Source organism: Acomys russatus, chromosome 26, assembly GCF_903995435.1.
Source record: "Acomys russatus chromosome 26, mAcoRus1.1, whole genome shotgun sequence".
Taxonomy (NCBI): domain Eukaryota; kingdom Metazoa; phylum Chordata; class Mammalia; order Rodentia; family Muridae; genus Acomys; species Acomys russatus.
In genome coordinates this window covers 16,953,826-16,978,346 of record NC_067162.1, presented here as the reverse complement: position 1 = coordinate 16,978,346, position 24,521 = coordinate 16,953,826, and the positions used below count along the sequence as shown (strand labels likewise).

General features: G+C 42.9%; 1 protein-coding gene across 1 annotated transcript in view; it reads right to left on the bottom strand.

Moving 5' to 3' along the window:
• The window catches only part of Chd9 (chromodomain helicase DNA binding protein 9), a 169,260-nt gene that overhangs the window by 118,298 nt on the left and 26,441 nt on the right, over positions 1-24,521 (bottom strand). Inside the window, exon 2 of the mRNA XM_051168827.1 lies at positions 13,228-13,359. The gene's annotated coding sequence lies outside the window, so the exon portion shown is untranslated. The remainder of the gene's footprint in view (positions 1-13,227; positions 13,360-24,521) is intronic.

Here is a 24,521-nt window from a genome sequence, read left to right as displayed (position 1 = left end):
ATTTAAACAAGTCTGTGATTACTAGAAACCACTGCTGGGTGTGGTGGTGTATGCCTGTGAATCTAAAGAATCTTAAGTTGGAAGTCAGCCTAGACTAAAAGAAAGGCTCTGTCATCAAAAAGGAGGAGGAGGGGCAGCTCAGCAGTTAAGGGCGCTCACTCTTCTTCTTCCAGAGGACCGGTGTTTGGGTCTCACATGCACACTGAGAGGCTCACAAAGCCTACTAACTCCAGCTCTGGAAACTCTGACTTGACACTCTCTCTCTTTTGGACTCCATGGGCACATAGACACGTGGAACATACACTCATATATACATAGACACACATTTTTAAGTTAAGAAACACTAAAATTAAAAAAGTAGAAGAGGTGGAAGAATGAGGTCAGTGAGATGTCTTGACAGATAAAACTGCTGCAACCACAATACATGCCAAACTCATATACACAAGGACAGACAGACAGACAGACATAAGTGATAAAAATGTTTAAAAGGGTAGAAAACCAGTGAATTATTCATTTAAATGGATCAAATCATATAGTACGTAAACTACATGAATAAAAATATTTTAAATACCTTAAATTGGTGTATTGTGACTATAAATGATACAAGGCTTAAGTAAAAGCTTTACTTAAGCATGTTATTCCAGGCACCAGGCTCTTCTTTCTCACCTCTGCTTTCTTGCTTTTCTAAAACAAAAATAATTTCATTCTTCTTTCATCTTAACGTTTTTAATCTTAATGCTAAAGAGTGTGAGGCAGACACATATTTGTGAGTTCAAGTCCAGCCTCCAGAGCAAGTTCTAGGACAGCTAGAAATATATAAAAAAAAAACTCTAGCAAAAGCAAAAACAACCCCATACATACACACTTGTGAGGAAAAAAGAAAGAAAGAAAGAAAGAAAGAAAGAAAGAAAGAAAGAAAGAAAGAAAGAAAAGAATATTTAAAAATATTTATAATGACTCAAGGCAAAAAAAAAAAATCTTTTCCAAGTAAGCTGGCGCGGCAGTATTAACCACTGTGATCATTTTACTCAGTCCGATTTTAGCTAGCTAGGTAGCTCACACCAATAATTCCTGTTCTTGGGGAATCTGTGGGAAGATGGCTGCTACAAGTGCAAGAGCAGCCTGGGCTATGGACTGAAACTCTGTCTCAGAAAACCAGGGGGAAAACAAAAAACAAAATTTCCCTGTGTTGCTAACCAAGTTTTGTTTTCTGCATTCCCCTAGTGGTCTTCCTTAATTTCCTTTCCTGGGAACTGACCCAATTACACCCTGCATGATTACTATGTGCACTAAGAATGCCTTGCTTATTTCAAGATAGTGAGTTTCGGGGGGGGGGGGGGGGGATGCTAGGCACAGCAGAGCCAGGCTGGGCCAAACTGACTTGACTGCCCTCTTAACCACTGGTTGTTTTCCCATTTCATTACCATCTTCTTGCAAAGTAAATTTCCTGCCCATCAGCACCATGACTGTTTTACAATTTCAGTTCTTCGCTGGCTCTGCACTAAGATCGAGTGTACAATTTATACAACACACACACACGGTCAAGTACTAAGGCAGAAACAAATAAGTCTTGGAGACAAGATACCTTGCTGGAACAGTCCTAACTATTCCGTCTGTACTAATCCACCTGAGCCTTCCATCCTAACAAGGAATATAACCTAACTTCTTTCACCTGGGGGTGGCGTAAGGGACATGCACACTGACCTGAGAGCTTGACTTCTGATGCCAACCCCGAATGGAACTCTCTATCTTTAAGTGACTTTGAGCATGCTTATTGGTTCTGCTCTATGGGACAAAGAACCAACATCTGGGCACTAGGGAGATTGAGTTCAAAGCAGCCTATGTAACTTGCTGAGACCTTGTCTCAAAACAAAACTAAAGTCTATGGTAGAATTCTTTTATAGCATGTATAAGGACCATAGCCCAGGCTGCTCTTGCACTTGTAGCAGCCATCTTCCCACAGATTCCCCAAGAACAGGAATTATTGGTGTGAGCTACCTAGCTAGCTAAAATCGGACTGAGTAAAATGATCACAGTGGTTAATACTGCCGCGCCAGCTTACTTGGAAAAGATTTTTTTTTTTTGCCTTGAGTCATTATAAATATTTTTAAATATTCTTTTCTTTCTTTCTTTCTTTCTTTCTTTCTTTCTTTCTTTCTTTCTTTCTTTCTTTTTTCCTCACAAGTGTGTATGTATGGGGTTGTTTTTGCTTTTGCTAGAGTTTTTTTTTATATATTTCTAGCTGTCCTAGAAGTTTCAAACAATTATTAAATGAAAATGCATATATCTACAAATAATGAACTCAATTGTCTCAACATTATTAACACCTTTTAAAGTGCAAAAAAGACTACTAAAAATCTGCACAAAATTAAGAATTAAAATATGGGGCTGGAGGTTAAGAGCACTGACTGTTCCTCCAAAGGTCATGAGTTCAATTCCCAGCAACCACATGGTGGCTCACAAGCATCTATAACAAAATCTGGTGCTCTCTTCTGGCCTGCAGGCAGAATGCTGTATATATAATAAATAAATAAATCTTTGAAAAAAAGAATTAAAATATGTAGGAAACTATATTCTTCCCATAAGAATATTTCTATTACCTGGTAATCTAAATACATATCTTCCAGAAAAAGACTCCTGCCTGCAAGTCAAGTATTCCAACTAACCTCAGGAGACATTTTTGAAACTTCTTCCCCTATTCATGGGGCCTCATACCTGTATCCCGGCCCACAGAAGACTGAGAGAGGATTGCTTCAAGTACAGTTCGGCTGTACAGTGAACTCTCAGCTAGCCTGAACTGCCCCTTCACCTGGCCTCTCAGTCTCAAAACAAAACAAACAAAACAAAAAAACAAAAGCAAGTATTGTGTCTGTGTGTTAACAGAGGATAAACTCAGGGGGTATTATATATGTTAATCAAGCCACACCCCAAACTCTTTTTACTGCTTTTAAGCAGAACCTAAGCTACTCAGGCTCACCTTGAATTCAGGGCAACCATGTTCCAGCCTTCTGAGTATCAGGATTATACATATGCGCTACCACGTGCACTTTATCTCTTGAAATCAATTTTAGTCCCACCATCTCCTTATACTGACCCAGCCAAAGGCATACTAATACTCTCCTCAGTTTTCACTCTGAATTTAATTGGTCTATCAGCAGTGTTTGTTACAATTACCACCGAGGAGTCTTTGCAATGCTTAATGATAAACAAGAAGTTCACCTCACTTTTCTCCTTATTTTCTGAATGTTCGTTTTCAGACTCAGCACACGATTCTTTCCTCTTTATAGCAGTGGTTCTCAACCTTCCTAATGCTGTGACCCTATAATACAGTTCCTCAGGTTGTGGTGACCCCAACCATAAAATTACTTTCCTTGCTACTTCATAACTGTAATTTTGCTACTGTTATGAATCATAATGTAAAAATCTGATATGTAGGATGGTCTTAGGTTGCAACCCATAGCTTGAGAACATTGCTCTAAATACTGGTGGTACTTAAGAGTACACTGCCCTCTAAATGTTAGGGTATTTGGAAACACTCTAACCTCTAAATGTTGGGGGTACTTGAGGGTACTCTAGTCTTTTTCGTTTCCGTCTATACTGACTCTCAGGATAATTTTAAATAGTTTCGTGGTATTAACTGTCACATATGTTGGTAATTTCCAAATTTATATCTATTAATCTCTGCCTCAACTTCAAGCCTATATACCTAACACATGTTTGGCTTCTCCTCCTCTGTAATAGGTATGACACTAACCCTTGCTTTTTACTTGGCTGTATTTCAAAACAGGAAATAGCAGGTGTGATCTTATGCCGGTTGTTTCAGGTCAATTCCCTGACAACCCTCCAATGATTCTGTATTGCACCATAATAAAAGCAGCACACCTCATTCTGACTGCGTTACAGCCCTCCACTCCCACCTCAACAGCCTTCCGCCCTGCTCTCCTCTCTTGATCACTCCCTTGCTTCAGCCACAAAGGCATCATTGGTTCACTAAAAGGCAGGCAGGAGAGAATGATGTCAGCAAAATGGCCTGGCAGGCAGCTTCAGACGCCCTTCTTTCCAGTGTTTCAAAAAGCAAAAAGGATTCATCAAAACCAACTTTAGCAAGAACTTGGAAAACTGAGGTTTACAACTAAAAGAATAATGAGAAAAGTAACAAAAAGCAAATCCTACTAATTAAAGAAAATTTGTATTAAAATACTTGTATAGCAGTGGGAAAGTTTTTAAGGTAAAGGAAGAAACCCTGGATTCAGTCCCTAGAACCAAAAGAGAAATAATGGAAAATGGAGTCTGACCCCAAGCTAAAGATGAGACTTCCGTGACTACCGAAAAGAAACGCAGTCACTTCATAGGATGCTTGGACAGAATTACTCAAAAATGAATGACTCCAGCCTTCAAAGGCCAGGGTCAGAAAATGCTGGAACAAGACTTAAAATAATCTTATTTACAGATCTGCAATATCAAATGCTGAATATGTCTGTTTTATGCATGCACGCACACAGACACACATCTTAACATATACAAAAAGAAAAGGACACATAGGCTCTGTTCCTTAAAAAGTTACTGAATTTAGTAGACAAAGAATCAATAAACTCTGTTAATGTGCTCAGAAAGCTAATGGAAACCATGGCTCAAGGATGAAAATAACTAGGACAATGACTTAAACAAATTAAAAACACTGAAATAGCATTTATTAAAAGGAGCCATCAGAAATTTTAGAGCTGAAAAGAGAACAAATTTGAAATCCACTACAGGGAGATGTAATCAAACAAAGGAAGATAGAGAGCATGGGCACTGGAACCATCCGGTCTGATAAGTACAAAGAAAAGAGAATGAAGAGAAGCGGACAGGCTGAGACCTGTGACAACATCAGCACCACAGAGAGCGGTACTGGACAATGAAAATAGCTAACAACTCCCTAAATCAGATTCAAGATGGGAACTTCGTAAAAAATATTTTTAAGTGTGTATTTATACATGCCTGTGAGTGCACAAAGAGGCCCGAACAGGACATTGGGTCCTCTGGAGCAGTTGTAAGCTGACTGGTGTGAGTGCTGGGAAGCAAACTTGAGTCCTCTGGAAGAACAGTACATGCTCTTAGCTCCGGTTCTGTTCCCAGCACCCTCATGGTGGCTCACAACATCTGTTAATCTAGTCCCAGGGGATCAGATGTCTTACGCAAATATGTATACGCAGGCAAAAACCTTTTACTCATTAAAATTAAAGAAAGGAAAAAGGTGGAGCCATAAACTTAGCTCCATGGTAAAGGACAAGTAAGACTCAGGTAGCCATGATATTTTTTTCCTCTTCCAAGCGTAATCCTCAGTGCTCTAGAACTGCATAAATCCTCTATGTATTCTTGATATGTTGACGATGATCTACACTACTTATCCTGAGACATGGCTCAACAAGTTAAAGGATACATGTCATCAAGCCTACTGACTAGAGTTCAATCCCACATTGGACAGGGAGAACAGACTCCAGAAAACTGTCCTCTGACCTCCTTACGGGGGTAACGTGGCTCCAATGTACCCACATGTGAGCACACATAACACATATGCAAAAGAATATAAAGCAAAAACTAAAAATGATAGCAATAATAACTTAGTAGTTGGGAGAGGGAAGAAGGTAGCAAGATGCCTGTCAGTTTGAGCTAACTAGTGAAACTGTCCCCAAAAGCACATGCAACTAGCAAACAAATGAATTAAGGTCAAATTTAAGATTCACTCAGATCCAGAGTTCATCCTACTTTTCCAGAGCACTCATGTTTCGTTCTTAATAGCATGCCCGGGTGGCTCCTAACTGTTCCATGGGATCTGACATCCTCTTCTGGCCTTCTCTTAAATAAATAAAGTATTTACTTAAATTGAGATTTGCCACGAGATAGTGGTACATGCCTTCAATTCCAGCACTCGGGAGGCAGAGGCAGGTGGATCTCCAAGTTAAAGGCCCGCCTGAGTTCTGGAACAGCCAAGGATACACAGAGAAATCCTGTCCCAATAAAACTGAAAATTAATTAATTAGCTAATTAATTAATTAATTAATGAGAAATGATATTCAAGCCATTGTGAGACCCTGCCTTAAACAACAACAAAAATAGGTTTCACTGAAAAATATCTGGTAAATACAAGACAGTCACTGCATAGTTAGAAGAGGCACAGGTTTAAATCTTCACTGCCAAGCTCTTATCTGGTGGCCCTTAGAATCTCTTGTCTTTTTTCTGACTTTACCTACTAACCCAGCAGGTAAAGGCAAAGCTGCCAAGTTTGACGATCTGAGTTTCATTCCTAGGATCCAGGTGCGGGAGGCAGAAGCAACTGCTACATGTTATCGTCTGGCCTCCACATACACAGTGTGAACCGTGGCTCAGGGAAGATAAGCCTAATAAAAAAAATGAAGAATGTCTTCACCTAGAGAAGTATCTCAGCAACTAAGAGTGCTTGTTGCTTTTGCAGAGGTCCCAGGTGCGGTTCACAGCACCCACGTGGTGGCTCACAACCATCTATGACCTTGAGTTAGTTGTTCCAGGAGATATGTTGCCCTCCTCTGACCTCCACAGGCACTGGGCACACACATGGTGCCCAAACACCCACAGAGGTGAAATGCCATACACATACAATAGAAAAGCATTTCTTAAAAATCTAAATAATTTATTGAGATGGGGTGATGGTAGTCTTGGCTGTCAACTTGACTACATCTGGAATGAACTGAAACCCAAAAATGGAGGGCATGCCTGTGAGAGATTTTTGCTTAATTTGAAGTAGCTAGATCAACATCTAATCCAGGTATTTAGACAGGAAGACAAACATTTAATCTGGGCCACACATTCTGCTGGAAGACTGGATCAGGACATAGAAGAAGGAAGCTTTTGCTCTCTGCCTGCTTGCTAGCAAGTCCATTCCTTCACTGGCACTGGTGCCTACTTCTTTGGGATTCTAGCATATACTGAAGACCAGGTCAGACATCCAGCCTGAGCAACTATGGGATTCTTGGACTTTCCGTTCATAGGTAGCCATTGTTGGACTAGCTAGACTACAGTCTGCAAATCATTCTCATAAATCCCCTTTTTAGATAGAAGGATAGATGGAAGCCGGGCGTGGTGGCGCACGCCTTTAATCCCAGCACTCTGGAGGCAGAGGCAGGCGGATCGCTGTGAGTTTGAGGCCAGCCTGGTCTACAAAGTGAGTCCAGGATGGCCAAGGCTACACAGAGAAACCCTGTCTCAAAAAACCAAAAAAAAAAAAAAAAAAAAAAAGGATAGATGGATAGATAAATCAATAGATAGATAGATCGATAGATTCAGTCTATAAATTCTGTTCCTCTAGAGAAGCCTGACTAATACAGATGGCAAACACAATTATGGACATTTTATCACATTATAAAAAAAAAAAAAAAAAAAAGGCCCAGTGATCCTATTTTAAATTCCCCAATATCCCTTATAGAGAGAACAGTTTCTGTTGACACTGTACACAAAACCCTTCAGTGCAGCAGTTCATGAGTTTTGTTTTGTTTTGGCTTTTTGAGTCAGGGTCTCTGGAGAAACTCACTATACTGCCCAGGTTTCAACACATGGCAGTCATCCTGCCTCAGTCTCCTAAGTAAGTGCTGCTGAATAATGGCTGTGTGTCCTCTGAAAACTGGCCAGCATGGTTGGAACCGTAGCTGCATCATTTACACACTGTGTAATCCTATGAAAGTCATTGTGAAACTCTGTTTCTTATCTCTAAAAATGGGGAAGGGTGATCATATAGAAGAACTGTAAAATAATCCAAGTAAGGCATTATGTAAATAGTTGGTGTTTTCCAACTAAGCTTCTTAGAACACATTCCATCTCTCCCTTAGCACTACAGGATCTCACCTTCAGTATGTTTTTATTTTATAGACTTTGCTTTCAAGTAAAAATTTGGAAAAGTAAAGTTTTTAATGCTCATGTATTGTTTGATATTATTAATACTTTCCTCTCCAGATGCTAAATTCATTTACTAAATTCAACTGTTTACTTTGTTTGCATTCAGTCTTTGTATCTCACAGAAAGGGAGAGAAAAGCTTTGTTGCTGTTGTTTTGATTTTTCTTAAGTAGGGTCTGGCTATGTTGCCCAGGCTGGCCTTGAACTCTCAGCCATTTCCTTAGTCGTTACTGGCATTACAGATATGGCGTGGAAAACAAAACAATCAAACAAAAACATGTAAAATACAATCTCATGAGAGTAGAAAGTCATACAGTGATAAAATGTTTGCTTTAATAAGTACTATAGCCAGGCCTCTTGACATGAAGAGGAATAAAACCAACCAATCTGGGCAATGTTAGATTTCATCCCTAAAAAGGCCTACACCAAACAATAGAAAGACAGACAAACAGACTGACTATCTTTAGGGTTGCTAAAACGGTTCAGCGCGTAAAGATATCTGCCACCAAGCCCGACAACCTGAGTTTTATCCCTACGACCAAATAATAGAAGGCGAGTAATCGTCCACATGTATGCTGTGGCCCACACACGTCACTCCACAAATGAGTAAGAAAAGAGGAGAGGAAGGGAGAGGGAACTCATCGCTGGTGCTCCTACTACAACTTCTGACCCACAAGGAAAACTGCTCTAATGTTTCCTAAACTCCGTCCAAGTGACAACTTCTTTTTATAAGAACTTTGGCTCTTATGACATCATAGTGCCATGGATTTCCTTTCTTGGAGTTTTCCTTGAAGCAGTTTAACACATTCCAAGTTCTATGCAGGCACTTCATGCCTATCAAATTCACTTAGGATTTCAGAACTAAATCAGATCTTGAAACAATTTCAGCACTTCTAAAATGCCATTTCACATTCAAATTCCATTCCATTTCCTTCAAATACTATAAATGATTGCTTTAAAATGTACTTCTTACTAAATATATAAAATTTAACTTCATACTACTTTTTTTTTTTTTTGGTTTTTCGAGACAGGGTTTCTCTGTGTAGCCTTAGCCATCCTGGACTCGCTTTGTAGACCAGGCTGGCCTCGAACTCACAGCGATCCGCCTGCCTCTGCCTCCCGAGTGCTGGGATTAAAGGCGTGCGCCACCACGCCCGGCTCAACTTCATACTACTTTAGGAAAGCCAGCAGGGGCTAGAGAGATGGCTCAGAGGTTAAGAGCACTGTCTGCTCTTCCGGAGGTCCTGAGTTCAATTCCCACAATCACATGGTGGCTCACAACCATCTGTAATGGGATCTGATGCCCTCTTCTGGTGTGCAGGTATTCATGCAGGCAGAACACTGCATACATAATGAATAAGTAAATCTTTAAAAAAAAAAAAAAAAAACAGCTGAGGATGGAGAGGTGGCTCAGCTATTAAAAGCACTGTCTGCTCTTCCAGAGGTCCTGAGTTCAATTCCCACAACCACATGGTGGCTCACAGCCATCTATACTGGTTTCTGATGCTCTCTTCTGGCATGCAGGTGAACATGCAGATAGAGCACTCATATATGTAAAAATAAATAAATATTTAAAAAGAAATAAAGAGTCAGGCATGGTGGCACATGCCCTTTAATCCCAGCACTAGGGAGGCAGAGGCAGGCATCCACTATGAGTTCGAGGCCAGCCTGGTCTACTCAGCAAGTCCAGGACAGCCAAACAGAAAAACCCTGTCTCAAAAAACTAAAAAAAGAAAGAAAAAGAAAAAAAGAAAAGAAAGAAAGAAAAAAAGCCAGCTAACACCTTAAGGACTTTTCTGACCTTTCAGGCCTAAGGTATGGAAGAGCAACAAATTGGATACTTGCTTATATGATATATACAGCCTGTCAATAGCTCTGGAAATTGTGCCTGCTAACTTTTGTTTTTTTTTTTTTTTTTTTTATTTAAAACTTTTTTTCTTGCTATTTGGAGACAAGGTTTCTTTGTGTAAACCTGTCTACCTTAGAACTCACAGAGATCCACCTGCCTCTGCCTCCTGAGTGCTGGGATTAAAGGCATGTGCCACCATAGCTGATTTATTAAAAAAACAACAACACTCAAAGACAGAGTCTCAGGCTAGGGAGATGGCTCAGTGGTTGAAAGTGCTTACTGCTCTTATAGAAGACCTAGGTTAGTTCTCAGCACCCAAATCAGGTGGCTTACAACCACCAATAGCTCACATATATAAAACAGACAAATCTGTAACTTTTTTTGATGTATTTATTTATTATTATATATACAGCGCTCTGCCTGCATGTACACCTACAAGCCAGAAGAGGGTGTCAGATCACATTATATATAGTTGTGAGACACCACGTGGTTGCTGGGAATTGAACTCAGACCCTCTGGAAAAATAGCCAGGCCTCTTAACCTCTGAGCCATCCCTCCAGCCCATAAATCTGTAATTCTTAAAAGAAAAAGAAAAAATTGATAACTAGCACTTTTATGTATTGTTTTATTCCATATGCATGAACTGGAACAAATCTGCAAAACAAAAGTTGAGCATGCACATATGTATAACTCAGTTTCCACTCTTAGAAATACACACACATGGGTGCACGTTCATCAAGACACGAATGCCCATATCTGCATTATGAACTACAGTTCAAAACTAAAACTGTGTCTATCAGAATAAACACAATGAGACTATACAGGGGACTATTCCTACATGGACATCACAGAAATGCTATGCATACGAATATATAGTATGTAATTCCACTTAATAAAGTTCAAAACTCGGAAAGCTAATCTATGGTTACAGAAGTCAGAGAAATGCTCCCCTCTAGAAAGACAGAAAGAGAGTTGTAATTAGAAAGGCCTATGAGGGGAGTTTCCGGACTGCTAATGATAATGTTCAATTTTTTTTAAGCTGGGTGGTAGTTTCAGAGATATGTTTACCTTGTAATAAATCACAGACTTGAATACACGTGATTTATATGCTTTTCTGCACATCTGTCATAATTTAACAAAAATAGTTTTTAAAAACCTAACTAAGCTAGGCAGAGTGGCTCATGCCTGTAATTGCAGTACACGGGTGGCTGAGGTAGGAGGAATGCCATGAGTTTGAGGCCAAGTTAGCTTAGATACTGAGTTCCATGCCCAGTCTCAAAAAGCAAAACACAGCCAGGTGATGGTGGCGCACACCTTTAATCCCACCACTCAGGGAGACAGAGGCACGCAAATCTCTGTGAGTTCGAGGCCAGGATGGTTTACAAAGTGAGTTCCAGGACAGCCAAGGATACACAGAGAAACCCTGTCTTGAAAAAATAAAATAAAATAAAGGCCAAGCAACAACAACAATAACAATAACAATAACAACAAAATACTATAGTGAAGTATGAGGCAATATTTATAAATAACAGAAGTAGAAGTCACTCAACAAAAAAGGGCAAACAGCTTGGTCTACAAAACGGCTTCCTAAGGCCAGCATACCACTGATTTTTAGACACTTTGACCAATGTAAACCAGTTAGTATATTGTTACATACTTAGGTAAGTAGTGAATTCATTAAAATATGGAATTTCTCAAAGTCTTCTCTAATATATGGACCTCAAGCAATTCAATTTTTATGTACCTCATTGGTTCAATTGTAAAACTAAACAGATGTCAAATCTAGTCTTAAATGCCTTTGGGTGAGGAAGAATCCATGTAAAGGTGTAAGGAAAGAAGTAACTCCACAAAGTTACACTCGGACCTCCAAATGCACATCATGGTACACACATATACAAATAATAAATTTTGAAAATACTGTTTTAGCTAGGTGGTTGCCCACGCCTTTAATCCCAGCACTCGAGAGACAGAGGCAGGCGGATCTCTGTGAGTTTGAGGCCAGCCTGGTCTACAAAGTGAGTCCAGGACAGCCAAGACTACATAGAGAAACCCTGTCTTGAAAAACCAAAAAAAGAAAAAGAAGAAAGAAAAAAGACTGCTTTAAACATTCCTATATTAATTTTATTTATCATTTGTTTGTATGTGCTAATATGTATATGTGTACAGATGTGTACACGTGTGCACATATGACTATGGAGGTTAGAGGTCAGAGTATTCCTCTATTGCCAGCCACCTTACTTTTCAGTTGTATTTGTTTATATGTGGGGTAGGAGGGCATACATATGGAGAGCAGCAGACAATTTGCAAGAGTAGGTTCTGTCTTCTACCAAGTGCATCCAGGGGACTGAACCCAAGTTGTTAGGTTTGGTGGTGACACTTACCCACTGAACTATCAAAACTTCGTACTCAAAAGTGTGAGCTGGGCAGTAGTGGCACACACTTTTTATTCCAGTACTAATGAGGCAGAGGTAGGAAGATCTCTGAGTTTGAGGCCAGCGTGGTCTACAGAGAAAGTTCCAGGACAGCCAGGGCTACACAGAGAAACTGTCTTGGTGAGAAAAAAAAACAAATTTTAAAAATAAGCATTCAAAAGTTTAAGTGTATTGCTAGAGATCATCTCATGATCTTTTAAAAAAAACTGTGGTTTTTTGTTGTTGTTGTTGTTGTTGTTTTTGAGACAGGTTTTGTTGTTGTTGTTGTTGTTGTTGTTGTTGTTGTTATTGTTTCTGTGTAGCCGTCGCTGTCTTACAACTCGCTCTATAGACCAGGCTGGCCTCGACCTCACAGAGGTCCGCCTATGCTGGGATTACAGGTGTGTACCACCATACCCAGCTAGTTATGATTTTTAAAAGAAGCTAATCTTTCAAGATTTATTTAACTGTGGGGGGGGGGATGTGTGTGCACATGTGTATATGCAGGTTCTTATGGGGTGTGTGTGTGTGTGTGTGTGTGTGTGTTGTATGTGTGTGCCATGTGTATATGCAGGTTCTTATGGTGTATATGCAGTTGCCCATGGAGGCCAGAAGTGAGTGCACAGGATCCTTTGGAGCTAGAGTTGCCTGATCTAACTGCTGGGATCCAAACTCTGGTAAGCGCTCCCACTGCTAAGCCATGTGCCTAGCCCCTAGTTATCAAGGTTTAGGAGAAGTATGAAACTTGCTTCTTCTTTCTATAAAAAGATACTCTCTGAAAAAGCCAGGTGCAGTGGTGCAAACCTGTAGCCTCCACATTCAAGAGGCAAAATCAGTACAATGCAGGGTTCAAAGTCAGTCTTGTTTACACACTGAGTTCCAGGCCAGTCAGGTCAGACTGTCTTTAAAAAGGCAAATCTCAAAAATAAGCAACAGAAAGAAAGAAACAAAAACAAAACAAACAAACAAACAAACAAAAAACAAAAACAAGAACCAAACACTGCATGGACCTATCTTACTACAGTCTCACAAATACGTGAAGCCTGTCCCAAGGCACCTACCATTCACATAAAGGCAGACTCCACCCTCTGAAGCACGGGTCTGCAGATGATGTTCAAAACACGATTTCTGGCCAAACCCTTTCTTCCACTCAGCATCTTCATCTCAGCAAATCACACACCATCATCTTGTTCCTTAAGCCAGAAATCATCAATGAAATAATTGTTGATACCTTTCCTAATATCCAATCCATCAAGAAGCTGTCGACTGCTTCTCACCCCACCCCCAAGCTCATCAGCTGTTCAGTTTGTCTCAAATACATGCATCAATAAAGGGTATCTATAAAACATTCAAGAGGCGCATACCTTTTTCTTTACTGCATTTTTACAGCTGCTGCCCTAGTACCAGCTACCATGATGCTTTACCTAGACAACGAACAATTGCCTTTCTCCAAATAGTCTTCAAAGTGGCCTTTTGAGACAGGTCTTGTGTTTGTAGGCCAGGTCTCAACCTTGCTAACTTGCTAAGAAGTCAAGAATGGCCTTGAATTCTCTATTTTCCTGTCCCTACATGCAAAATTCTGCAATTCCAGGTATATGCTACCATACCTAGCTCCAAGACAGTATTTATAAAATAAGTAAATAAATGAAGTTCTTTCCTCATACCCTTCAAATATATTTTTCTTTCTCCCAGAAAGTCTCTGTTCTTTTTATCCTTCTGACTCCTTATTCTTTAATGTCTTAAATTTAAGTGGCGCTACCTGGGGTACTCCTAACCACAGACTCTAAAATCCTTTACATCTGTGTCTCATAACAAGGGTTCTTTTTCTTCATTGGATCCATCAAAAAAATGTCATTTCATAATTATTTACTTGTTCTATCTTCACTATTAGACCATAGGTTTCATGAAGAATCACTTTGTATGTTACCATTTAATATGTTACATCTAATAAAGTAACTAAGGGAACACAGTATATCTGTTCAATGAGTGAATGTACACAGATCCACTGGCATATAGAGAACAACCTACAGTAAAAGTGGCTTGTCCCTTCTCCCTGTTTCCCAGTGCCATTTGGTCAGCTTCCCATTTCTTTCTAAATAGGAGGAACAAAAATGTTCCTGAAAACTTAAAGGTAGCCAGGCATGGTGGCACACACCTTTAAACCCAGCATTTGGAAGGCAGAGGCAGATGGATCACTGTGAGTTCGAGGCCAGCCTGGTCTACAAAGGAAGTCCTTTTTAAACACCAATATTCTTTCACTCTTACCAACAGCCTCAAACTTCTATATTCTTATCTATGTCTTTTCTTACTATTCCATCACCTGATAAAATTCTCCACTAGTTCAATTATTTCAGCCATTTTTTTCTTTTAAAAAATAACTTTGGGGGGCTGGAGAGACAGCTCAGAGGTTAAGAGCACCACTATCTGTTCTTCCAAAGGTCCTGAGTTCAATTCCCAGCAACCACATGGTGGCTCACAACCATCTATAATGAGATCTGGTGCCCTCTTCTGACATGCTAGCTCAATTACAGGCCAAATACTGTATAAATCTGAGTGAGAAAGAAAGGGGAGGAGAGGGGGAGGGGAGAGAGAGAAAGGGAGAGGGAGAGAAAAAGGGAGAGAGAAAGGAGAGGGAGAGGAAGAGGGAGAGGGAGGAGAATGAGGAATATCTTTGTCTTGGAGAGATGTCTCCTAGGCTGTAATCAGCACTTGCTGCTCTTCCGGGTCCAGAGGACCCGGATTAAGTTCCCAGCATCCAAAGGGTGGCTCAGTGGCTCACTGTTCCAGGGGATGTCACTCCCTCTTCTAGCCCCCTATGGTGTCATGTCACATAAGATGCATTAACATACATGCAAGCCAAAGCCTTATATACATGAAATAAAATCTTATAAAAGGGCTGGCGAGAAGGCTCTGTAGGTAAGATCACTGGCTGCCCTTCCACAGGACCTGGATTCAGTTCCCAGCACCCATATGGTCCAGTTCTAGATCCAATGCTTCTGACTTCCATAGCACCAACCAGGCCTATGGTACACATGCACATATGTGGGCAAAACACTTGTACACATAAAATAAAACTTAGCAACTAAACACACCATGAGCATGATTTCACATGCCTTTAATCCCAGCACCTGGAAGGTAGGGAGGCAGGCAGATTGCTGTGAGTTCTAGGCCAGCCTGATCTACAAAGTGAGTCCAGGATAGCAGCCACGGCTGTTACAGAGAAACCATGTCTCAAAAACCAAACACACAGGCTCAGCAGTTAGGAGCACTGCTCTTCCAGAGGTTCTGAGTTCAATTCCCAGCAACCACATGGTGGCTCACAAACATCTATAATGTGATCTAATGCCCTTTTCTAGCATGTAGGTGTACCTGTAAATAGAGCAGTCATATATAAAATAAAGTTTTGAAAAACAAACAAACAAACAAAAAGTGTATCTTATTAGCTGGGCATGGTAGCACAGGCCCTTAAGCCCAGCACATGAGAGTAATGCCAATTATTTCAGGAGGATCATGAATTTGAACTCAGATTGGAGAGAAAATCCATACACGTGCACATAAAAACAAATGTATGCACATGCACCCTTCCACACACAAATAAAATGTACATTTGTTTGACACAGGGTTTGCCTGGGTAGCCCTAACTGTTCTAGAACTCACTTTGTTGATCAGGCTGGCCTCAAATTCAGAAATCTGCCTGCTGCTGCTTCCCGAACACTCAGATGACAGGTGTGCATCACACTACCCAGGCCACAACTTCTAGTAGAATGTATCCAAATGCTTTGAAGAGCTGAAGCCTGGTATCAAATGCCTTTAATCCCAGCACTTGGAAGGTGAAGGTAGGCAGATCTCTATGAGTTTGAGGCCAGTATGGTCTACTTAGTGAGTTCCAGGCCAGCCAGAGCTATATAGTGAGACTCTGTTTTGTGGGGTTAGAGTTGAGTTAAAAGTCGCTTGAGATACTTCAAAGTTAAAATTCTGTTATTTAATGCATTTTAATTTTTTTATACTTTTCATTAAGGATACTACTTTCTTACCTTCATTCATACCTGCTAACATGACAGTTTTTTTTTTTAATTTTTTTGTGAAAAACCAACTATACCATTATGTTTCTAAACCTTTACCTTTTCTTAACATAAAATGCTGTGTGTGTGTGTGTGTGTGTGTGTGTGTGTGTGTGTGTGTGTGTGTGAGTTTTCAGATGACAGATCTTAGAATCCTAAAATTCGAAACCTGAGGGAAACTTGCTTTTTCTTCTTATTATGTTGCTCTGGCTGACCTGGAACTCTTATGCAGATCAGACTGGCCTCAAACTCAGAGATCCACCTGCCTCTGCCTCCTGAATTCTGAGATTAAAGGTGTATACTACCACTTCTGGCATCCAAGAAACTAGATGAAACAGAAATATCAAGGCTGACAAGAGTCAAGACACCTGACTTCAGTTATACAGCTAGTGAAGACACAGTCTTGACTCATTCTCTCCAACAAGTACTCCAAGAGGGCTTTAATATTATAATAGCACCCTTATTTTCTAATGGTATTTTCTGTGCCTTTAAACCATCCTCTTGCACTCAATCCGTCACAGGCTGGGGTTTGAGAATGGGGAGTGTTTTCTTTTCACTACAATATTCATTTCCCTGGATATCTTTCAGGATATTTTTCAAGGATGTTAAAGTTTCTATTAACACACTCTGAGTGACAACTAGTTTGTTCCCCAGAACATTTCTTGTCCCTAGTACACAGTCTATAGTTCAAATGAAACTGTAAGCACTGACATATGCTATTACTTTGCTGTATTTAGTGAGAATTTTTGGGCTGGTTGTTTTTGAGACAAGGTCTTGTTTTGTAGTCCTTAGACTGGAATCCATTTAATATGCAGGGATCCTCCTGCCTCTGCCTGGAAGTGCTAAGATTACAATCCTATGCCACCACTCATGGACCAGTGAATTATTAAAGCCAGTGAGAAAAACTCAAGTTCTGGGCACTATAACTAATTTAGTGTGGATTCGTAAAGCCACATGAGAAATACAATGTATCTTCGGGGAACACATAACACAAGTTAACTTGCTCAGAGCAACAGACGAATTTCACATGACGTTTATCCAACATCCAGCATAAGGTTCTATGCTGCCTGTTGTTTGCAGGGGGGGGGGGGCATCTAAATTCAAATTTTGTAAATTCAAGAGAAACACTAGGATTATCCTTTACACTGAAAACATGCTCCTTACCCCGCAAATATGAAATTCTCCTAAGTTTGTATTCTGTGTATGTATGTGTTTGTAGACCTCATGGTTCTTTCAATATGATTGCACAGTTATGTAGAGTTTAGGTGGAGTAACATTACATAAGACAATCCCTATTTTCTGTTCAAATCTTAAGTTGAAGAACTAGAAAACTAGAAGTCAGAAAGAGCGGCGAGCAGAACTGGAAAACTACCAACAGTAATTCTTTCATTAGGATTTTATAGTGTGAGTGTGTGTGTACACACGTGTATGAGTCCACAAAAGTCAGCTTGGAGCTGGAGTTACACGTGTCTGTGAGCTGCCTGATGTGGGTGCTGGGATCTGAACTCTGGTACTGACACAGCAGTAAGCGCTCTTAACGGCTGAGCCATCTCTCCCAACTCAGTGTGATGGTGGTTTTTATTAATAAACTTTATTGCATAGGGCAAGTTCAGGTAAATGGATAAAAGTCACATTGTCTCAGGACCAAGCTCCCAGGAAAATAGTGCAGCACTGTTAATACCTTGACTGTGTCACAACTTTAATTCGTGTCTACTTTGTCCTGAAAAGTTTTTGCTTTCCCTTTTTAACAGGCAAAACAAAACCAAAAAAGGAACAAGCAAATCACTCTCTGAGCTGGCAGCTGTGACAGGTCAGGAAGAAACACAGGCTTTCCGGGTCCGTGCTTGGCTTCGGGATGGATGTCCTCGAGGAGAGCCTTGGAGCCACCCAATATGCCCCACACCCTGACAGACTCTGAGAAAGCAGCAGCACTGGCTGGCAGGCACCCACTGCAGACGCGGAGAGGCCCTTGAGGTGGCCCCTGAGGCGTGGGGAAAGCAGTATGGGGGACCAAGCATAGGGGAAAGCAATGCTCCAGGGATCCCACTGTTCGCGCGGGACGCCCTGTCACGAGTCACCGAGGCCAGACAGCGGGCGGGGGGGGGGGGGTGGGGGGACAAGGCTGCAGGACGAGAGAAGCCCGCGCCTAGGAAGGGACCGACCCCTGGGGTGACCACAAGCAGCGCCCGCCCAGCGCCCGGCCCATCGGGGTTCACCTCTGGCTCACGCAACAGGCAAGGCACCGGACCCGACCCGGGTCCCCGACTAGAGGCGAGGGCAGCGCCGCAGCCATGACAGGCGGGCGGGCCCCGGTGCGCCCGGCCACACGTGCGGGCAGCGCCCCCTCCCCGGTGCCCAACCCCGATCGTCCGGCCCTCAGCGCGGGGAGCCCTGGCCCGGGGCGGCCGGCGGGCGGGCGCACGTACTCACCGCCGCGGCTAAGGCTCCCCCGCCGCCCCCCGCCTCGCCCTCCTAGACTGACAACGCGCGGCCGACCGGGCGGGGGCGGCCTCCAGCGACCACCGGGTTAACAGACCCTCCCCGCCAGTCTCCACCAGTTGAGCAGTGTTTGCTGTCCCGCTCCCCACACCGGAGGAGGCGGGCGGCAGCGGCGAGCGGCGGCACTTACCGGCTGCACGGCCAGGCCCCCCTGTCAGAGCCCGGCCGGGAGCGGAGGAGGGAGGCGAGCAGGGGCGCCGCCCCCCCGCGCGCCACGCACCCGCCTGATTGGCCCGGTTCACTCCCCCAGCGCGACCCCACCAGCCCCTGCGAGCGGCACTCCCGCAGCAACCGGCGCCTCATTTGCATATCTGTGACCGCGCCGCTGATTGGCCGGGGCGCGCAGGGGCGGCCGTGACCGGCGCGGCTCGGGTCGTCGCTCGGTTCCTCTCGGGCTACCCAGAAAGGAGGATGCCCACGCAGCTCCGCGCCCCTCTGCCTGGCTCGCCCAACCTCGGACTGAGGGCAGCGGAAGGCGGGGTTGCTGCTCTGCTCCAGGGCGGCCCGCGGGGTTCCTCGCGCGTCCGGGGGCGGGGAAAGGGCTGTGGCCGGGCGCCCTCTGGCCGGAGTGTGGGGCAATGCAGAGCGGGCTCCCCCGCCGCCACGTCAGGCTCCGCCACGTCAGGCCCCGCGGGCACGCCCCGGTTACCCGCGGCCTGCGGGGTCGGTGCTGAGGTCACCCATGCGGGCTCTTGAAGCCTTCCTGAGCCACATGGCTCCGACCCACCACGTCCACCGTGCGCGCCATGCCCCCCCGGGGGTGGGGGACAACACGCGTGTGCGGTAAAATCGGGAGCCCCGTAAGGCCGCCGCCAATGATGCAGCGATTAAAGAAAGCTAGGTGTAGAGCACCTGCTGCGAAAAGGGCTCTGGGACCCAGCCCTAATCCACGCGACAGGGTGCCTCGAGTGGGAGGGCTTCGGGATCCCCATTAGAAAGGGAAAGGAAAAGGAAAGAAGGGCTGCATAAATAAACGATCGGAGTGCTAAACTGGTTGAGGAATTGAGCATGCACTTGAAAATCACTGTCTTTGGAAGGCGCTGGGGCACAGGAGTTCCGACTGTCACTAATTAACTGAGTGACCTACATTGTCTCAATGTATCTCAGGGCCTTGGTCTTCCGAATAACGAAGAGGCTGGACACATCTTCCAAAAGTGGTCCAGCTCTAAAATTCTCAGTCTCTACTTTCAGACCTAGAACTGGCCTTATAACCTAATTAATTTTTTTTCAATCCATAATTCAAGTTAAGCTAGACAAAATAACTGAATGTGTGAACTTCGGTAAACCTATCTATCTAGGTTTATTCAAATCTTGCTTACTGTTTTCAAATCCAGTGTGGGTGGGATTTAACCTACATCCTCCAGTGGATCAAAATCTGAACTTGAGTCTCCATTAAAGAAACAGTGTCACCCTGGTTTGTCCCTGCGGTGTACATGGTGACGTGGTTAATTTTTTTCATTAATATTTTAAGTATTTATTTATGGGGGAGGAGGCATGCCATGGTCAGAGGACAACTTGCCGGAATCAGTCTGTCCTTTCACCATGTGGATTCTGGTGGCCAAACAAGGGTCCTCGGACTTGGCAGCACGCACTCCTTGCCAGCTGAGTCATCACTGAAGCCAGGATTTTAAAGGGCCTTCCACATGCCAGCCAAGCACTCCACAGGGAGCGGGAGCTACATCTTCTGCCTAAGCAATTTCATTCTTTACGTGAGGGAATACACGCATGACCTCCACAGAAGAGGATTCTCCCAACTGAGATACTGACAGAGCGGGGAGGAAAGAAAGGTTCCGATTACAACTGTGATTCCCCCCCACCCCCCAAGGATACTTAATAACGAGAACCACACTGAACCAGGAGATTGAGTTGCTCAGTCATGCCCTCGGAACGCTCAACTCTCCATGTTGTTTATTTGTATTTGCAAACTTGAGTCAAATTTAAGGCCAGTACCACTTACCTGGCATTGGATTAGTTATTCCATATGGATGCAAATTTTCGGCTACTTTAAGACACTTTCCTCCCCCCATGATTAAAAAACGCATGGTCTCTTCAACACAGCTTTCTGGAAATTATGTATAGTGATGAAAGAGCATCAATAATTATCAACATTATTGTACTCACAATCTGTGAGTGTCCTCAAAAATGTGTCGAATTGATTCCTGTTATAAAAGCCTCCATGATACTGTGTCTGGTTTTGTATGTCTCCAATCCAACACTGTAAGGCTGACATTTCTCAATGCTTTTACCAAACAACTTCCATCCTTTTTTTTTTTTAAAGCTTTTTTACCTTTTGGTATTCTTATGTGAACTTAAAGTTCAAATATTCAAATTTTTAAAAATTCATTACACACATTGTGTAAGTATACTTGTTTGTATGCCTGTGTGTGCATGTGTATGTGTGTGTGCGCGCGCGCGCGCGCGCGCGCGCGGGGCAGCGCAGGGGTATCAGTTCTTTCCTACCATAAGGGTCTTGGCGCTCAAACTAATCACCTTCCCCACAACTTTTTCACCTGGTTTTGCTGATAACTATTTTGGCTATTCAGTGACTGGTTTTCGGTGTGTTGTTCTGTTTTGTTGAGTAAGGGTGTTGCCATGGAGCCTTCAATGTGTAGCCCTCCTCACCTATCTCCCAGGTGTTGAGACCACAACTGGGGCCATCTATTTATTACATCCCGGTGGTACTCTCAGTGGTGTTTCTGGAATGAACTCCCAAAAGTAACAGCAGAGGATGCTTCCTGAAGCAACGTTGTCCATGTTCCAGTCTGTAACTGCAGTTAGTAAGCACCCATATCATGAACAACATCAAAAGCTGCTCTTGCCGGCGTGGTGGCGCACGCCTTTAATCCCAGCACTCGGGAGGCAGAGGCAGGCGGATCGCTGTGAGTTCGAGGCCAGCCTGGACTACAAAGTGAGTCCAGGACAGTCAAGGCTACACAGAGAGACCCTGTCTCAAAAAACAAACAAACAAAAAAAGCTGCTCTTATCAGGCCATGGATGTCCATAGCCAAAACCCCTTCCCACGCCAAAGAAAGAGCAGCTCCAGTCTCACGTAGTGTATCCCAAAAGCAAAAAGGCCTCCCGCCCATGGACACAGTGATCCAGATCCTCAGAAAGCCTCTACAGTGACCCGGCTGCTTTCCACGTCCTGAATGAAGCATCCTACAGCCGATGTCAATCACCGAAATGCAACCATCCCCAGGCACTATGCGGATAGCTGTTATTCCGTTGGTCCTTTGCTTTTTCTTTTGAGATAGTCTTTCTTTATAACTGCACAATGGGGAAAGGATTCTTTTTCCCCTTTTGTACATGAATAAGGTTCAGTATTTGTCCTAGTTACACAGTCATTGACTGACAGAAATATTTAAACGCAGAACTGTATGGTCTCAACACCTATAATCCTTAACCATCACACTACATTAAACCTTCAGCTTGAGATAATTTCATGTTTGTAAAAACTTTTATTTTGAAGGGGTGAGTAGCTATTTGGACACCTTAGAAGGGAGAATCCTCTGCAAAGACATTTCAATCTAGCTCACTAAAAGAATAGTCCACAATGCAAATTGGTAAATTTTTCCTGCAAGTTTGAAAAAAATGGTTAATTCTCCAGATGTACCTCCATACCTGACTACCTACCAGTTTCTTGTATTTGACACCAAAAACATAAGTTGCAAAACAAACAAACAAATAACTGGCTTTACTAGCACCTCCCTTCACTGCCTGTTCACCCTGGGGGGTAAACTGATACATTCAAGCTTGAAACCACAGAACTCAGGATTAGAGCTTACTTTATTAAACCCTGAAAAGTGATGTCCATATGTTTCTAAACACCGCTGTACTCAAATATAGGGACGGGTCCCCTTCTGCCAGGGACTGAAGAACGAGGCACACAGATCTGAAACTGCAGATCTAGCATTTCTGGGTGATATTTATTGGGAAAGATGCTTGCAGAAGCAAGACAGCTGGACCCCACAATTTTCCCCCTTTTAGTTTTTTTGAAAATAGAGTCTCTCTTGACCCACTATGTAGCTGAGGATGACTGAATTCCTGCCCGTTTCCTAGGTACGGGGATTACAGGGGTGAGAGCCATCACACCTAACCCCCTCAATGGTCTATAGCTTAAAACAAAAGTGACTTCATCTTGGCCAGAATGTACCTGGCTTATCTTAAGAAAATATCTTGCCGGGCAGTGGTGGTGCACGCCTTTAATCCCAGCGCTCTGGGAGGCAGAGGCAGGTGGATGTGAGTTTGAGTTCAGCCAGGTCTACAAAGTGAGTCAAGGACAGCCAGGGCTACACAAAGAAACCTCTGTGCTGGTAAAAGTTTCATGTACGACTCTGATATTTTTTTTTTAAATCTATTACAGGAGAAAACAGACTACATGCAAGTAGGAATCAAGACAGGTAAGCTGAATCCATATACCATGGAACTGTTGGAACAGCTTTGAAAAAGAAGAAAATCCATACTGCTGATTTCAAAACTCATTCTAAAGCTACAGAAGGGTTGAGACATTTAAACTGGGTAAGCACAAATGGATACTTGGGCACATTCATTCTAGAGAATAAAGTTGACCCGCCCCTCCCTCAAACTACACCAAGAAACCAAAGGGATCATCATGTTACATATAAAACTGTAACTGGAAAGAAGCAGCCAGGAGCAGAACAAGGTCTTGGGGACCCTTGATTAGGCAATGGTTTCTCACACATGACATCCCAAACATGCTGGTAAAAGAGAATCCAATTTGGTTACACTTGGAAAATCTTGAGCCCAAAACTAAGGAGTAGATAGACTGAACTTCATCAAAATAGGAAAACTTTAATTCCAGCACTTGGGAGGCAGAGGCAGGCGGATCGTTTTGAGTTCTAGGCCAGGCTGGTCTAGTCCAAGACAGCCAAGGCTATACAATGAAACCTTCTCTCGAAAAACAAACAGACAAAAAGGGAAAACTGTTCTGTTTCCAAGGAAACCAGTAAGAAAATGAAGAGGGTACTAGAGAGATGGCTCAGAGGCCAAGAGCACTGACTGCTCTTCCAGAGGTCGTGAGTTCAATTCCCAGCAATCACATGGTGGCTCACAACCATCTATAACATGATCTAATGCCCTCTTCTGGGGTGCAGGCATACATATAGGCAAAGAACTGTAAACATATTAAATAAATAAATCTTAAAAAAAGAAAATGAGAGCCGGGCGTGGTGGCGCACGCCTTTAATCCCAGCACTTGGGAGGCAGAGGCAGGCAGATTGTTGTGAGTTCAAGGCCAGCCTGGTCTACAAAGTGTGTCCAGGATGGCCAAGTCTACTACACAAAGAAAAGAAAACCTGTCTCGAAAAACAAAACAAAAAACAAAAAAAAAAAAACAAAAAAAACAAAAAAACAAAAAAAAGAAAAGAAAAAAGAAAATGAGCCAGGCGTGGTGGTGCACACCTTTAATCCCAGCACTAGGGAGGCAGACGCAGGCAGATCGCTGAGAGTTCGAGGCCAGCTTGGCCTACAAAGTGAGTCCAGGACAGCCAGGGATAACACAGAGAAACCCAGTCTTGAAAAACCAAAAAAGAAATGAAATGAGGATCCAAGAGATGGCTCAGCATGTATGTGTGTAAGGCACTACGGGCAAGCTTGACAACCTCAGTCTGATCCTTAGAACCCATGGTAGAAGCATAGAACTAATTTCCCTTAGGCTATCCTCTGACCTCTAACCTCTAACCTACACCTCCACTCCCACCCACCAAATAAATAAATAAAGATAATTTCTAAAACATTTCCTTAAAAAGAAAGCGAAAAAACTGGAGATAACCTTC